Consider the following 17,026-nt stretch of genomic DNA (forward strand, 5'->3'; position numbering starts at 1 on the left):
TATGCAACACGTACGAACTGACGGTCGGATGTCAACAAGCATGCACGCTAGCAATAAACAAAGATAATGATGTGCGTCTATCCTGGCCTCTCCTAACTCCATCGCACAGTAGTCAGGGAACACCAAGCCCAGCTTTTTACTCTGCCGAAATAACATAACACTACCGCAGAAGGGGAGCGCATACTATCGATACGATGGCCGGAGCCACCGCGTCTACGCGTCTCGCCGGTCTCGCTCGCCTGGCAACGGCCAGACGCCCGCCAGAGGGCCGCACCGGCCGCACTTTTTTAACGCGCGGCCGAAATACTCTCCCCTACAGTGTACTAGAATGGGGCAGTGGGCTCACTGCCGTATCCCTGCGCCGCGCCGCCGCGGCCCTCTCCGCGTCGACAGCTTGAGCGCCCGCCAGGGGCGCTGCCGCCAGTTTCTCCTGAAAACTCTTGCGGGGTGTGGAGCGCGTCCCCTTGGTCGGTGGGGGTTAGGCTGGTTACGCTGTAGTTGCGGGGGTATCAACAAACGCGGGCTTGGTGGCGGGGAGAGGGCCACCACAATGACACAAAAAGAGATCACAAAAAAAAAAAAAAATGAGGAGGGGAGGGAGTCGAGCATTTTATTCTTTTTTTTTTAAACTGATCCAAGTAGTTGAAGCTGCTGTTTCCATTTGTGTGTGCCCTGCAGCGCATGTTCACTCCGTTCATTCGCTTGAAGGACCTTTGTCGGCACCCCGCGTGCCGCTTTACTGCACTTATATATGCTTGTTTTTCTGAAGGATCGGCATCTGTGTCTATCCGCAAATCGCAACTGTCTCAAAGACGGCCCGCCGCTGCATCTGGACGGGAGGGACGCGCTTTTTTACAGCCTCAGGCGGTCGTGCACATAGAGCATGCAGCGTACGTGCGGAGAAATTTCTGGGGCTGCGTTTGACAACAAAAAACAGCTGGACCCAACGAAGCTAGGAGTGACCGCAGAGTCAAGTGTGAAAGCAATAAAAGCAAGAAAACGCGCGAGGGTGGTGACAACAAAACCATACTCGTGCTTTAGTAAAAAAAAAAGGGGGGGGGGGGGGGGGGGGGGGGGGGGGGGGGGGGGGTTAGGGGTACTTCTAAAAAAATAATAAAGAATGCTGGTACGTCGTTGCTTGTTTCGCTATCGAAGTCCTTAGCACAGAACTATACTGACGGATGAAACGGGCTGGATAGTGACGTACAGAAAAAGGAGATGTAGATGGGGGCTGAAGTAGCTCTCATTAGGAAGCGGGGGAGGTCCAAAGGGATTGGGCTCTCTTTGGGATGCCCCAGTTGCTGGTAGGTCGACGTTGTCGTCGGCTGTCGACTGCAAACATCGCCGGCGTTTCTTGCTGTCCTTTATTTTTCATTTTCGTAGTCGACTAGCAGATGTTCATACACGTTTGTTGCATCTGTTTATTGTTCGACCACGAGTGACATTTTCGGCATTGATAATTCATATTGTGATATGGCAAACATTTGCGCATACATAGGCAGGGTTTTGTGTATATAAAATCAGTACGTCAGTGCGTGACACTGTCGAGTGTTTCTTCGTGTCCTGTTTTATCCGCGCTGGTGCAATTCCAAGGTGCAATAAAAATGTGTACGCACGTGATACATGTTACTTGTTATGTACTCATATTAACTATGTATAAATATTTTTTTATTGGGTATACGAGTCCAACTGCAGTTTTGGTAACCTTGTACGATCTACGTCTGTAAATAAAAAAATTTTTAAGCGTACGGTGCGGATACATTTATTACGAAGCCGAGTGATTCCGCCCATTATTGATTCGCGAAAAAAAAAAGAGAACATTAAGTGGGTTAGTTACACAGACCAGCTAGATCATATATACGCGAAAAAATTTTTTAAATGAGGCGTTGTTTATATTCGGCATAGTGGGGCTCGAAAGGCGGGAGTGAAGTCGGTATGACAGCTACAGTGGCGAAAGTGCATTGAAAATCGTATCGATCAGCCGGACAAAAAAAAAAAAAAAACCGAACGCCCCCAATTACACACCTATTGCAGCGGCTGCGTGGAGGAGCATTCATTTATGCAATAGCCGCTTAAAACATCGCTCGCCCTCCGTAAATCAGTCACAACGACAGTAATTTATTTCACAACACACAGAAAACTTGCATCAAAAGAACTTCCGTGAGTTGCGCACCGTAAGATTGACTTTTCTTGCGCGCAAAACAACAACGCGCGCTATCCGCGCCCTGCAACCCGCCGGAAAGTTTCAGGTGACGCTGTGAGCCGCGCCGCCTGTCGGCGGCCACATGAAGTGCGTCACGCTCCGCCGCTCAGTGAGCGCACTATAAACTTCTAGAACACTGTACTCTCCCCTTTTCAGCTGACAGCTGCTGCTCTTGGTTGCTAGACACACGACTAGACCCGTCAAACCTGCGTCCAGCGGTAACCAGTGGTTTGTCATTTGGCAACGAAACATGGCTGCGATGACGTAGACGACGTGTATTCTGCCCTTTTGCACTCTTTCGTAGTCCCGTTTTGTAAAGTGCAGCCTTTGAGATCACTCTTTAGTACTTAGTAGACAGCCGCTCTCCATATTCAGATCCTGAGGACAGTTTTGTCCGAGTGATTCCATATGGAGTGATTCCTATGGAACAGCTATGGAATGACGCTACTGTAACTCGCTGCCCATCACAAAGGTTACGCTTTTAGGTACTGCGAGCCGCGACCTACTGAAACTCGTGCTTCGAGCGTCCTAAAAATACAAGGTTTAGCCTGGTTTCAGTGCTGATACATCACTTTTACCTGCAGAGTTCTTCGATCATATGAGTTGCGAAACTTCTCCAAGTGGGGTTTCAACTTCCATGCATCAAAATCGAACTACCATGCCAAATACCCATTGGCTGAAATCGCTGAGTTTTGCTGATTGTCGCACCACCTTTAGGCGGAAAAACAAGCTAATAATTTTTTTTTTTTTAGTGTTCCCATGCTTAAAGTTTACAAGTGGCTACAAGCGATGCTGCAGTGTGTGTTTAGGTTTGCGGCTTACATTTGGCAATGTATTCTTAAGAAATTGAACGCTTCGGCCTTTCTTTACAGCACTTCTCTTAACTGCGGCAACTCGCGCTTTCACAGTGATGACTGCAGCGATTGTGGCGATGCTGTTTGTTTTCTGCCGTCGCTTCCAGGTGGCGCGTCAATTTGCTGTTCTTCTAGGGTGCCTTGATGCCCGCGCGCTCCGCTGGTCTCCGCGAATTCATTAATCGGGGTTTCGAACCGGAGTTTCGCGACTGGTATTATTGAAAAACCCGCGGAGTGAATATGATCTATTCACAAATGGCCTATAGCCTTTACGAAATGCTCCTTGGCCCTTTGGGTAATTGAATTGTAAGGTAGCGATTACCTAGCAGTGGCGCACCGACGGGGGGGGGGGGGGGGTTCGGGGTTGTAACCCCCCCCCCTAAGGCCGACCCCCCCCCCCCCGTAACTGCCCCGCTGTCCTTCTCACCGGGAGTCCAAAGTTCATATCCAGAGGTGTCCTGAGGTCGACTTTTCCTGACTGGCTCTAGAAAAGTGTTGTATTCACTCACCTACTCCTAAATTGAAAAATAAAAAAAACGCACACCGCATGCTCTATGGCTCTGCGTTCCTAAATTTCCAGGGAAGCAGCTTTCCAATAATAATATCTGTGGTTTAACGTCCCAAAACCACGATATGATTATGAGGGACGCCGTAGTGGAGGGCTCCTGAAATTTTGAACCCCTGGGGTTCTTTAACGTGCACCTAAATGTAAGTACACGGGCCTCAATCATATTTTCGCCTCCATCGAAAATGCAGCCGCCGCGGCCGGGATTCGATCCCGCGACCTTCGGGTCAGCAGTCGAGCGCCATAACTTATCACTAGACCACCGTGGCGGGGCGCAGCTTTCCAAGAAAAAATATGCTTTCACTGGTCGTCAGTCTGGCCCCTTTTTTATTTTCTTGCCCCTTTGATTACTACAATAGAGCATGCCATGGCAAATATAAGAATGGAACACATCGAGGGACGAGCTCTCATTTCACTCCAGCCGCAACCAAAAATATTTCTCAGATACGTCTAAACGACTGTTTTTCGATCGTCAAGAGATCCTACGTCATAATTTTTCTCTCTCATATAAATTTCATTGAACGAGAATTTAAATTCGCCCTTGAAACATAAGACTCTCGGCCGTGTTTGAATGATCCCATAGCCGGAAAATAAAACGCTGCAAAAACATCTACACAAGTCGATATCTTCTGTTTTCTTCAGACCCCCCAAAAATGCGGAATATATTAGTCTTAGACATTAATGCGAAGAGCCGGAGCATAGTGTAGCGCACAACGTGAAAACAACAAAAAAAAACATGATATATTCAAGAAACTCACCAAGAACATCTATGGAAAGTCTTTTATTCAGAAAGCAGTTCACTTCCAAAAACACGACGCAAGCGATAAATCCAGCAACCCCCCCCCCCCCTTTTCCAATCAACACCACCACAGAAATGCATCAGTCTCTAGTATCCGAGTAGTGATCGAAACCATCGCTCTCAACGACCGGCCGCCGAAAGAGAAAATTCAAGACACCAGCTGAACCGAGAACCTGAAAGAAAGACGGGAACGACGTCCCCAATTTTGCAAGAGATCGCAACCCCATAGCCGAAGATTCCGAGGACGCGGACCGCCGAATCAATTTTCCTTAAACTACAGTTTTCGCAGTTGAAACCAACTACCGGAAATGAATCTTGACATATGTTAACGACCCAAACAACGTGAACCGCGCTCAATGCAACCTACCCCTTGTGTACAGCGCACAAAAAAAAAGAAAGAAGAACAGAGAGAGAGAGAGGCATCTGCGTACCCACTTCGACGCGTCCATCTAAAAAGCTCCCCACCCCCTTCACTGTTCAACTCATGCCTTCCGGTCAAGCCCTTGCACTGCTCTGTTCTTTTGCCGACAAGCACCGCCGCCGCCTGAAGCACCCTTCCATACCCGCCGAACAAGAAAAGAAGCCCTTTTCATGTGCTTCCCTTCCTCAAACTCCCAAGAGGGAACCGCATGGCTTCTGAAACGTCGGGACAATGCTCACTCAAATTTTAAAGATAAGAAGGCGTCGGCGGCATCTGCATGATCCATCCGCCAAGCTTCGACGCACGTGTTTTCTATTTTCTTCGGGGCTGCTGGTGAATGGTACCGTCTGCAACGGAGTGGTCGCGCACTTTTCTGAACCTCGTTGACAGCGGACGAACGAGACGTGTTAGTGCGGCGAGAAGAAAGGCCACCTCGCAAGCGGCTCGTTCATCAAAGCGACCGCGAACCCACGGAGGCTGCGTAGCACGAGCACACGACGAGTTTAAGCACATTGAGTGGTTCCTGCATTTCTGAGCAACCCTTGGAGCAGCTAGTGTGTGCGTCGCCAGCCATTGTCGCAGCATCGCACGCACACAGTGACTCTAAGCATGCCATGCGGAGTCCGGCCGTTGCAAAGATGGGAGGAGCAAGAAGCCGTGGCAGAAGGAGTAAATGTTTTGAACGACGTCTGGTAAGAAAAAAAGAACCTTGGGAAAGTGCGGAAGGTCTGTTGGGGCGGCACGTTTCCTTTTCTTTTTCTCAGTAAACGTCTCTCGCCCATTCTTTTTACCACTTCTTTTTTGCATGCACATCGGACAGAAACTACAAAGTTTGATGTGCACACATGCGTGCACGTTCAGTTTGCTTGCTAGAACTTGTGGCCGTGTTTGCTGCGTGAATCTGCGTTGGCAATGACCTACCTCGCCGAAGCCCTCTCTCGAAGCGCCAGGCGAACGAGGCTATGGTCGAACACATCCTCACCTACTACCCAAAAAGGATTTCGTGTTCATATTCAAGCGACGCAGCAACAACACCGGAATGCCCGATTACGTCCAACTCAGCGGATATCGTCGTCTCATGCGTCCATTGACCAGTCAATTTTTACTAAGGATGGTTCAGCCGCCGAACCTATATGCGCCGGAGTGACCTGGGAATCTACGCTGGAAAGTCAGTAAGTGTGGTTATAATGCAGTTTATCAGTGAGCTGAGAATTGTACTGTGCTATTTATAATCAATACTATGTAGTTTATAAGTAATATTTATGGTGCACTTTGAAATTTATAGTTTGGCGAGACTCCAAGGAAGCGTAGGAAATTATCAGCTGCAGCGTTTTTTAAGAGTTGAAGTTGCCATGCATGCGGGCTTGTTCGCATGACATTTTCTTATTACACTGGTAGTGCAAATACACGGGACACAAGAAACGCACACGAAAACACACACACACGGCGCTGGGTGTCTTCATGTGCCTTTCTTGCGTCCCGTTTGTATGCGCTACCTACCTTAGTAATAAAGTTTTAACATCATTGCGCGACCCGCCAGCCAGCCGACATGTCGGTTCAATATATGTAGCTTATTTTCTACGTGCACAGCTGCTCCACTGAACGGTTTTTTGGCCTTGTCAAGTTATTTCAAGACCTTTCTGTAAAACGCTGAATAATCATCATCATAATTCATGTTATTATTATTATTATTATTATTATTATTATTATTATTATTATTATTATTATTATTATTATTATTATTATTATTATTTGGTATTTAATTTGTTGCCGCATTACCCCAGCTGAAGCAAGGAAATGGCATATTATGCAATGTGCTCCCCCCCCCCCCCCGCCCGCACTCCTGTAATCATGTCAGAAGTTCAACCCCCCCCCCCCCCCCCCCCCGAGAGAAATCCTGGGCGCGCTAATGTTACCTAGTGAATACCTTGTAGGCAACGGACAGCAAGATCGGCTTGCATATAATTTTAAATGCGTAAGCATTTTATATGCCGATCCAACGAACTAAAAGTCACACGGTCCCGATGTAGATGTAGACCTTAAAATCTCTGGCTCACACCGACGACTCGAAGCCGGAAGCCATCTTCTTCTTTTTTCTTCTTGGTCGATTGTCTCGATCTTTGCGCAAATTACACCTCAGGCATGCATTTCGATGACCGTGGGATGAACCTTCCGTTAGGCACCTTCCTGGGTGGAGCCACCCGGCTGAGCTAGCGGGACCTCCAGTCGCGTTCAGCTTCTGCCACTTTTGGACCACAATAAAGTTCTCACTCACTCACTCACTCACTCACTCACTCACTCACTCACTCACTCACTCACTCACTCACTCACTCACTCACTCACTCACTCACTCACTCACTCACTCACTCACTCACTCACTCACTCACTCACTCACTCACTCACTCACTCACTCACTCACTCACACACTCACTCACTCACTCACTCACTCACTCACTCACTCGTTAGGCTGTTGCCGCCGCTGACGGTACGCTGCAAATAAGAAGAAACACGCCGTGGCGATGTCACCCGAAATCAAAGTTCAAACGGTAAACTAGTACGCTTACGCATCACTTAGACAACTCCCAAAGAGACAATGCGTGTTTTTTTTTTTTCATGTCCTTGACGTCCCTTTTCTCATATGGATTAAAGATTATTCCCATACGCTCATAGACAAGAGGCATTGCGTATATAGGGGCAAGGGCGTAGCCGGGGGGGGGGGGGGGGGGGTTGTTGGAGGGTTCAATCCCCCCACCGCAAAATTTTTCAGTTTTGCTTGCGTATATATGCACGCGCACATACAAACACACGCTCGAACATACATAAAGTATGGTTGGACACCCCCCGAAAAAAGTGTCTGGCTAGGCCTCTGTAGGGTGGGCAGTTATTTCTAGAACAATCTGCCCTCCGTCTTCCGTCAAACCTTCACTATATAGTCGGATACAACTTTAGAAGGCAGCAGCATTTCCTCCTCAAAGGCGAATGAACACAAGCCTGCACCAATGGGCGCGTACTCGGGACTGACATCATGAGCGGGACGGCCGGTGGCTCCGCCTTCGAAGAACATCGGCGCGCGCATGAGCGGGACTATTTTTTTAGACGCGGAGGCGGCTGCCGCGCTTCGGTCGTCTGGGCGGGGCCTCTCCTGCCTTCTAAAGTTGTATCCGACTAGCTGTTTTGCCCTTTTCGCATAGGCGTGCGCAGGGTTCCTCATTAGGGGGAGCGAAGGTTCATCGCAGCGCCCCCCCCCCATCCTAAAAAGTCCATGTATGGGGCAGATTCTGCGCCCCCCCCCCCTCTTAGGTGACTACAAGGGTCAATGTACTGGGCAGATTTTACGCCCCCCCTCTTAGATGATTAGGGGGGGCGGCCGCCCCCCCCTCTGCGCACGCCTATGCCTTCTCGCATTCCTTCCAAGGCTCTCTTCCTCTGTCGATAAATGGGATGTCTGAATACTCTGGATAACTACTTTTTCCATTATCGCCCTTGTTATCCCGGCTACGTACTGTACTGAAAAACCAAAAAGACGCGTACCATCAAGGAAAAAAGTAAGGACAGGACAGAAAGGGCGTCACTCGCAACTAACTTTATTCCCAGAACATCAGCATCATATATAACCACAGCGACCCTGCGCGCGCACATCGCCTCACAAGCTCGTCAAAAACCCGCGATAACAAGATTAACTAATCGCAGGGTCGCTGTGGTTATATATGATGCTGATGTTCTGGGAATAAAGTTAGTTGCGAGTGACGCCCTTTCTGTCCTGTCCTTACTTTTTTCCTTGATGGTACGCGTCTTTTTGGTTTTTCAGTAAGCATGTACCAACTAGCCCAACAAAAAGTTCTATTACGTACTGTACAGATAGAGCTCCTCGGCTGCCTCAACTCTAGTATCAATATTGGTAGTGGCACTGCAGTGTTTCTTCTCTCTTAGCCCATACAACCGGTTTTTGCCTCAGCCCCTTTCTCTTCAGCGCTCCTATGTTTGCTTCATTCTTCAGAATATGTCCACGTCTCTCATCATTATGCTTTCTAATGTCGGCTACCTTTCGCCTATTGATTACTTCATAAGCATTGCCAGTTCTATTTCGTCTGTTAATTGGGTTATAGAAGCTTTCATGCTCTGTCGTTTCTTGAGCAAATCTTTCGTCTCCTGAAAGACCTCGACAGTCTTACGATCGTACCTGTGGCTAATTATACTAGCTGGAAAGATTATCGTTCGTTACGTGGACGCTAAGGACCGCTTCCTCGGTTACAGCCGAATATCAGTTCTGCCACAATATCCAGAATATTTTCTATTTTCCCTGTTGCCGCGAGCTCACTGATGTGCTTCTTCTATTCCATTGTGCCCCCCCACCCCCTCCTCAAATATAGGATAACTCGCGATCTTACCATCCTGTGGTTATTACATCTGATCTAGCCGAGCACCTCCACATCCTGCACGATGCCAGGGCGAGCGCATAGTATGAAGTCCATTTCATTTCTAGCCTCGCCATTCGGGTTTCTCCACGTGCAAATTCGGTTGTCCCGTTTTCGGTAGCAGGTATGCATGATATGTAAAATATCTATTTTATCAAACATAAACGCCTGTACTTTTCGTTCTGGTTCCTCGAAAAATAACTGATGGTCTTACATAAGCATATAAGTATTTCGGCCCCTTGGAAAGCCCCCGCGAAAAATATCAAAAGATCGATTAAAATTTTCAATTTCACATACAAATGCACCCACGAACATACATAAAATATGCTTGAACCCACCCTTCCCCCGAAAAAAAATTCTGGCTGCGCCTCTGGACCTTCGCATACACAGCGTGTGCGAGGCGCTCTTTAACAAAGCCCCTCGTTAGTGCTAGTGTGCTTCCAGGGACTTGTTCGCTTTCACTTTATCACGTGTAAGAAAACTTAAGTGTAGCCTGCACAAGGCAACCTTACTTTTGCGGAAGCCATTACGAGTGCGGTCTCTAAAGAAGCTCAGTTCCAGGTGAGCGAAAGACGGTATAGGCGCCGCTGCGCTTTGCCCATGCGCACTGAAGGCGCACACAAGGCCTATACACTCTAAGAAAAAAAAGAGTATGCGTGACTCTTTTCGGAGAGTTCTGACTTGCCACGTATAGGACTCTCTTTAAATAGTCACGGTGACTCTCTTGGTGGGCCAGGGTCGGCTCGCTCAAGGAGAGTCCCCTGACCCTCTAGAAAGAGTGCAAAGACTCTCATCGGGAGGATCACGTTACCACTCATAGGGAGTCAGACGACTCTTGCCGGTAACGCTCCTAGGGGAGTCAAGGGACCCAAGCTACTCATTTGATCCTTGCTCTACTTTTGCGCGACTACTGTTGAAAATAGTGGAGCATTCATTTTAAGCAAGTCGAATAATACTTGCCGTTCTGCCCAGCGACTGTAAAAAAAAAAGAATAGTTCAGTTTTAGCATTATTTTAATAAAACTCGTCAAAAAAATACATATTTTCCAACAAAGTTATATAGAAAGCGCGAAAAGATGGTCTGTGATTTCCAATTAAGAAGTTTGGGTATACCTCATTTGCATGCTTCTATGAGTATAGCCAACTAAAATGAGTGACTGTGATGTGCACAGTGTCATATATGGTGCTAAATGAACAGCAGAAATCGCCATCATGTTTCCATATTTATTCCTTGTGATTAAGAATAAATAAAAAAGTGGTGACGGCTTGAGGCATCAGACTTGTGGCTTGCTAGGTTGTCGCTCCTGTCCAGCGCGAGCACCATGAAAAACGGTATCTGAAAAGCAGAACGTGATATTATGAAGATAAAATGAAATTGCAGTAAAAGTTTGCAAAACCTACACAATAAGTTGTTCACACAGACATAATAAAGGCTAACAACAAAACAAAAAAGCACATCCTCCGGCAGCCAGGGGCATGCCATGAGCGGTTATTGACCGCACGTTTTACAAACGTAACCCATCCTTAAATACTCAGATAAACAGATGCGAGTACTAGGGCCCGAACGATACCCAGCGCGTGCGTACGCCGTCTACGTCGAGATCAGACATGTCATATGCTAGAATTAGCGCACATAACGCCCACAATCACGTATACACTCACTCGATTCTGTTATAGCGCCCAACGTCATCGCTGCAGTGTATGCAAACCACGAAAACAGCAAACAGAAACGAGGGAAAAGAGTGCACGCCGGCGGCCGGAACAACGCGCGCCGTCGAAAGTCTAGAGCTTTTTTCACTTTACCGGCGAGACGTGTCCAACTTGAATGACTACCGCGTACATTCTGGAAGCCACCGTACTATATATCTGCACCTCAAACTACCGTCTTTAAGCCAACAAAAACCATTACATATAGTGCGTCTGAGCGTTCTGTACACAGGGTTTTTTTTTTTTTCGCATTCCCACGCGTGGAAGAACGCCGCACACTCAAGGCCGATGGAAATGTTATTATGACGTAGACTAAAGTGCACCTCAAAACGACATTTGCACCTTGAGTAGTGCAGACACGACGTGCGATCAGCAAGAAATGACCCTCGATTATTGTTTGCATCGCTCACTTTATGGGAGCTTGTACAGCAACGCGCATAACGGTGGCAACTCGTTAACTGACAGCTTTAGTTGGACATCCGCAACAGCCCCGCGGATACAGGCTACTGTTGGAAATGACGGGCAGATTCCGCAGGGCTGCTGCAGACGCCCAGCTAAAGCTGTATAATTAGTACCTACGAAAGCAGTACACTCACCGTTTACTGGCGCCCGTTGTCGGTGTCTGCAGCTCCATGAACATTCCTCCCTCCAAGCGTCACTTCGTGTACGGAGCCGGCTTCAATGCCACCGAAGACGCGCAACCAACTCATCCACGCAACGCATTCCAATAGACCAGGAGACCAGGGTTGCCGTTGGGTAGATTTGAAAAGGAGCCAGAATTCAAGCTAAAAGTAGCCAAAGTAGCCAGGTCTTTTAATCTTATCGCCAAACTTGTAGCCAAATGGCAGAAAAGCGGTATTATGAAAAGAGGTTTTATCATTGAACAATATATAATGCCATTTTGTGTCAGCAATAAAATAGCATACGAGCACAGTTATTTTCTCCTTCATGCTTGGTCTTCAAGCTGTAAGCAAGTTGCAAATAAATGAACATATTATAAGTTCCGTGCACCTGTATACATTTTATATAGAATAGATATAGTAATTGCCAGAGAGACAGTAAGAGTGAAACATTCCAGCCAACCAGTCAGTAGGAATACTAATGGTAAAAGAAGGTTGTGCTTGAAGTCTGCGACTTCAAGCACGACCAGCTTCAAGTAGCGATATCCGCTGGAAGATGACCGGTCCAGCTTCATTTTGTAGCGGATCTCTGTGTCTGTCAAGTTCACCCGAAAACACGCGCCGTGCATCAGAACTACAAAACTGGCTCGTAGCGTCAGCATAGATGGCGGGCAGCGTGAACAGCGTACTAGGCACGCGTTTGCCAACATGCGTGCAACTTCGTCAGTTTGATCTTAGCCAAAAGGCGTACTTAAATTTCATGTTTAATTTATTTGTAAGTTATATTTCCAATTTCTTAATTTTTCTTTAAATTCATAAAACCACCGAATTCATGGCCTATCCCCCATAGTGGGTGTGAGACAATGACTGGGCGAACAAGTACTTCATCATTCCGTCTCGGCAGGCGCACCGCGCGTTGCGTTCAGGTGCCTCGATGAGCACCAGACTCATGGCGGGGCTAGGACACGCGCTTACACTGGCTGACGCGTCAGAAAAGCTTGGAAACAAAGGGTAGTCGTCAGGCTTGCTTGGTATTTTATCTGCAGATAATGAGAAAAATGGCTACTGAATGCGCTAAAATAGAGGTTCAAAGTAGCCAGAAAGTAGCCATGGCGCCAACCTGAAATTTTTGTCGCCAGACTGGGTCGTAAAGTAGCCAATTTGGCGCAAAGTAGCCACCAACGGCAACCCTGCAGGAGACTGAGACGACTGAGACATGGGTGTTCTCTGACTGAGAGAAGAGAGCGGCGCGCCACCCCGGCGCCAACCCCGTCTGCGTCTGCGTCGCCGAGCAAGGCGCCACAACGGCGCCAAAGGGCGAGCATGCGATATGTATGGCGTATACGGCGGCTCTTCCGTATACCGAAGCCAATCGAAACGCGCTTCAGGAGGGTCCAGTGACTCCTTCCCAAATGCGAACTCCTTTTTTCTGCCTGTACCTTCCAAAAGGGGTCAGATGGACACCCGAAGGGAGTCACGGTTCCATGACCCTCTTTTGACTCTCTTTTTTCTTAGAGCGTACAAGGCACACAAGACGTACACAAAAGGCACACAATGAGGCGACTGCTGTAGCACAGCAGCAGTAGCCTCACTATGTGCCTTTTCTATTCCGAGGCGTCTACATGTACACTTTTGACCGTTGTGTTTCAGTGGTGTGCAGGGGCGTAGCCAGAAATTTTTTTCGGGGGGGGGGGGATGTTCAATCATACCTTACGTATGTTCGTGTTCGTGCGTGCGTTTGTATGTGTGCGTGTATATATACGCAAGCAAAAATGAAAAATTTCGGGGGGGGGGGGGGGTGTTTGAACCCCCCAAGCCCCCTCCCCCCCTAGCTACGCCCCTGGTGGTGTGCGTCCTTTGGCAGTGCGTGGACCTGTATGCTGCCTGGTATTCCCACGTGCTATAACAGTAAGTAGAAGTCTCTGATTCTGAGCGTGGGGCGGTATACATATGGGTTCATAGCCTAGAAGCACGAAGGAATGGTATTTTACCTTATTCACACATTCTCTTTACAACGATTTGTCTTACTTGACAGACAAGCGCATGGACTAACAAAGTTTCCTGTTTGACTCGGCATACAAATGCTTAGGCGTTCAGAATAGGCCCAACAAGGCCTTCTCTTCGGGCGATCTCCCCCGTAATGGGTGTGAGGCATTATTGGGAAGCAAGAAGAAGAGCGACGCATGTGAGTCCTATAAGTCGGCATTATCAATCTTCTCTCCCTTATTATGCATCGGGTAGTTTGATTTTAGCCAGATGGAGGTGGTCGATGCCTCCAGGGTCGTCCCGAGACTGTAGGATACACGTACTGTATCACAAAGTAAACAGAGGGAATGGCCTCTCCAAGCAGACGATGTACTCGTATGCGTAAGTGCTCGGCAATTGCTAAATACGCCACAGTCGGTCAGGTGGCAGCCGGGTGCTTTTGTGCGCAACCGGCGATCGCTGGTGTCACCGAGCTGTCGCTGTCTCATAATGACATAAAATTACAGAGACAGCTCTGGTAGTGAATTGCGACGGCATTGCCACCCCCACCCCCCACACACATACTCGCCCCAGTAAAATGAAAACTGTGTCTATTACCGTCATGTCAGCTTCAAAAAGAAAAAAAAAAGATTAAGTAGATCCAACTTGGAGTTTTTGGTTACCATGCTATAAAAGGTGCGTGCACCACTGTGTGGTATTCATGCAGATACAAATTCTGAAACTGGAGAAAAGCGGGATTTATATATAATTGAGCTGATTTCTTGAAATCACCAACCGATATCTTCCTTCTAGTCGGATAGAAGGCGTGCTCCTTTTGTGCGCTTCCTATGTGCCGTGTTACTTCGATATGTTCTGCACAGAGAGATTCGCTCAGCTATACCCCGCATATATACATTACCTCTTCCTATCTTGTTTCTCACAACATGGTGTTTTTCACGTGCCGTCCCTCAATATTTCATCCTACACTGTACTCATACTACGACAGAAATTACGCCCGAATTCCATGTCCGTATAGCTATTTTGTAGGGAGTAATTTTGCTCCACCAAATTTGCAACTTACAATTGGGGTCTTGGTATGATTTCACGGTCATGACGCTTAATTCAGCGCCCCCAGAAATATTTCCGGTGTGGGGCAGAATGACGATAGAGAAAGAAGTTTGAAACTTATACGAGCTTTCAAAAGGCTATCAGAATTAGATGACATCACACTTATGTCAACTGGACTATCATGTACATGTTATTGAAACTTCGCCGGTATGGTGTGCTATGGGTGACGTTTTGTGAGACCGTAAGTAACCCGCGCTAACCTAGACGCCTAGTAAGTACATTGTTTAACTGTAGTGTTTTATCGCAGGACATGACGAGGTACGAAAAACATCGACAGCATGCCCGCCACGATTATCATAAACGGGACCAGCCAAGGGATCGCGAGAGGAACGGCACCCATGGTACGAGTGTGTCTTAACCGCGTCTCTCGTGTGTCTATTGAGGCCAGCTGTCAATCGAATGGCTATTGAGGGCATAGAAGAATGTGCTTCTCGCCTAATGATATTTTCTGCTATGAATATCAACGGGTTTTCACCATCTTTATTTCAATGTTGGAACGATGATTGCGCTGTGCATGCCGCGCCAGTTATTTGTCGGCGCGTACGGGAAAAACTCTTGCACTCATGTATCCCAATGCTGTGTGCCGCAAGATTTGGTACCCTTGTATCTTTTATTTTATTGAGGGTTTGGCCGTCGCCGTCGCCGTCATGTTTCCTATAAAATGCAAATCGATAACATCCCCCCATGTGTAAGGCTGCCATCGAATGCTGCTCAAGCAGAGGAAGCGCCCCGCCCCTCTTGAACGAGGATAAAGTGACGCAGAAGGGGGGGGGGAGGTGTTGCTTCAGCACCAAACTCTGAACTTTGATTCTAAGTGCGCGGCCGCGATCGCTGGCGCGCGCGTGCTATCTCGGCAGGCACCAGGGGACGGCTCGTATACCCTTCTACGTCCTGCGCTCTCAACGCGAAGACACTGCATGAAATCCTCATCTCTCCCTGGAGCGGCCGCAATCTCTGACACCAGCGTTTTTTGATCGCGAATGATATGCATGTGTCCGCAATGAAGACCCATTCTTACTGCACCTAGCTGGTAAAACATTAAATAAAAGAGGCCTCCCTGCCCCCCCCCTCCAGCAGAGCTATTCAAGATATATATATATATATATATATATATATATATATATATATATATATATATATATATATATATATATATATATATATATATATATATATATGTAGCTATAGGGGTGGTCGAATATTCAAAACTTCGAATATTCGATTCGATTCGCAAGGCATTTTTACCGTTCGAAATATTCAAACACCCCGAGTGTTCAAATAGTAAGTATTCAAATTAGTGCAAAGAATTGCATGCTTGGGCTAAATATCGTCTAATTAGATGTAGACAAATGCATAAGTTAGTTTCACTTAACACATCAGCCTCTTTCGCCCCCACCCCTTATTGTGGTTTTGGAAATGAGCCAAGATTCAAATGTAGTGGTCAGAGCATGACATCGTCTATGAGGCCGAGCACGTCGATGCATTAGAGTGCCGAAATTATGCTTAATATTAACACCACCGAAACAAGCGGGGAGCCATTGCAAAATGAAGAAGAAAAGTCTAAGAATAAGAAACCCAGCACTATTATGGGTTATCTTGAGATGAAGCACCTGCATGCACATGGTGCCGGTCTGTTGCCATTGCTCCTCCCAATTCCGAAAGCATGCTTAGAGGACTAAACTATGAAGGCAGGATTAACACGTCAGCACTATAGCGTACCTATAGTGAGCGGCTGTTTTCGTTGTCTTGAGGAATGGTGTCATGAACAGCGATGTCGATGCTTCCCAAACATACCAAGCAGCTATCTATACTCTGTGACAACATTAAATAACTGCGTGGGTTGTACTGTAAATGAGTAGTGCTGCACAGTGCATAAATTTATTGTGTATTACTTGCTGTTCAACACACTTTCTCATCTCTTGCGAGTCAAAAAAAAATCTTTTTGAAGAATTCAGCATTTGCACAATTTGTATATGAAAATATTCGATTCGATTCGCGCTTGGTTTTCATTGTTCGAATTCGCTTCGAAGTTGAAAACTTGATATTTGCACTGGCATAGTTCTAGCCACTGACACTCGGAGAGCGTACAGCACTGCTATTCAACGAAGACATGCCCGAATATCGGCGACTGGCACCAAAACAGGTAGGCTACATTGAGGAGACCCTGACGCCATCTTATTCACTTTCCTGGTTGAGTACAATTTGCTATCAGCATTTTTTTTTTACGAAATACTTATTACGACCGATTGCCTTGCGATGCACGTTGGGGAGAGACTGATAACCGCCGTGGTGACTTAGTGGCAGTGACGCTATGCTGGGCGCGGGTTGGATTCCCGGCAACGTAGTCCGC

This window comes from Rhipicephalus sanguineus, chromosome 11 (assembly GCF_013339695.2).
Source record: "Rhipicephalus sanguineus isolate Rsan-2018 chromosome 11, BIME_Rsan_1.4, whole genome shotgun sequence".
NCBI lineage: Eukaryota > Metazoa > Arthropoda > Arachnida > Ixodida > Ixodidae > Rhipicephalus > Rhipicephalus sanguineus.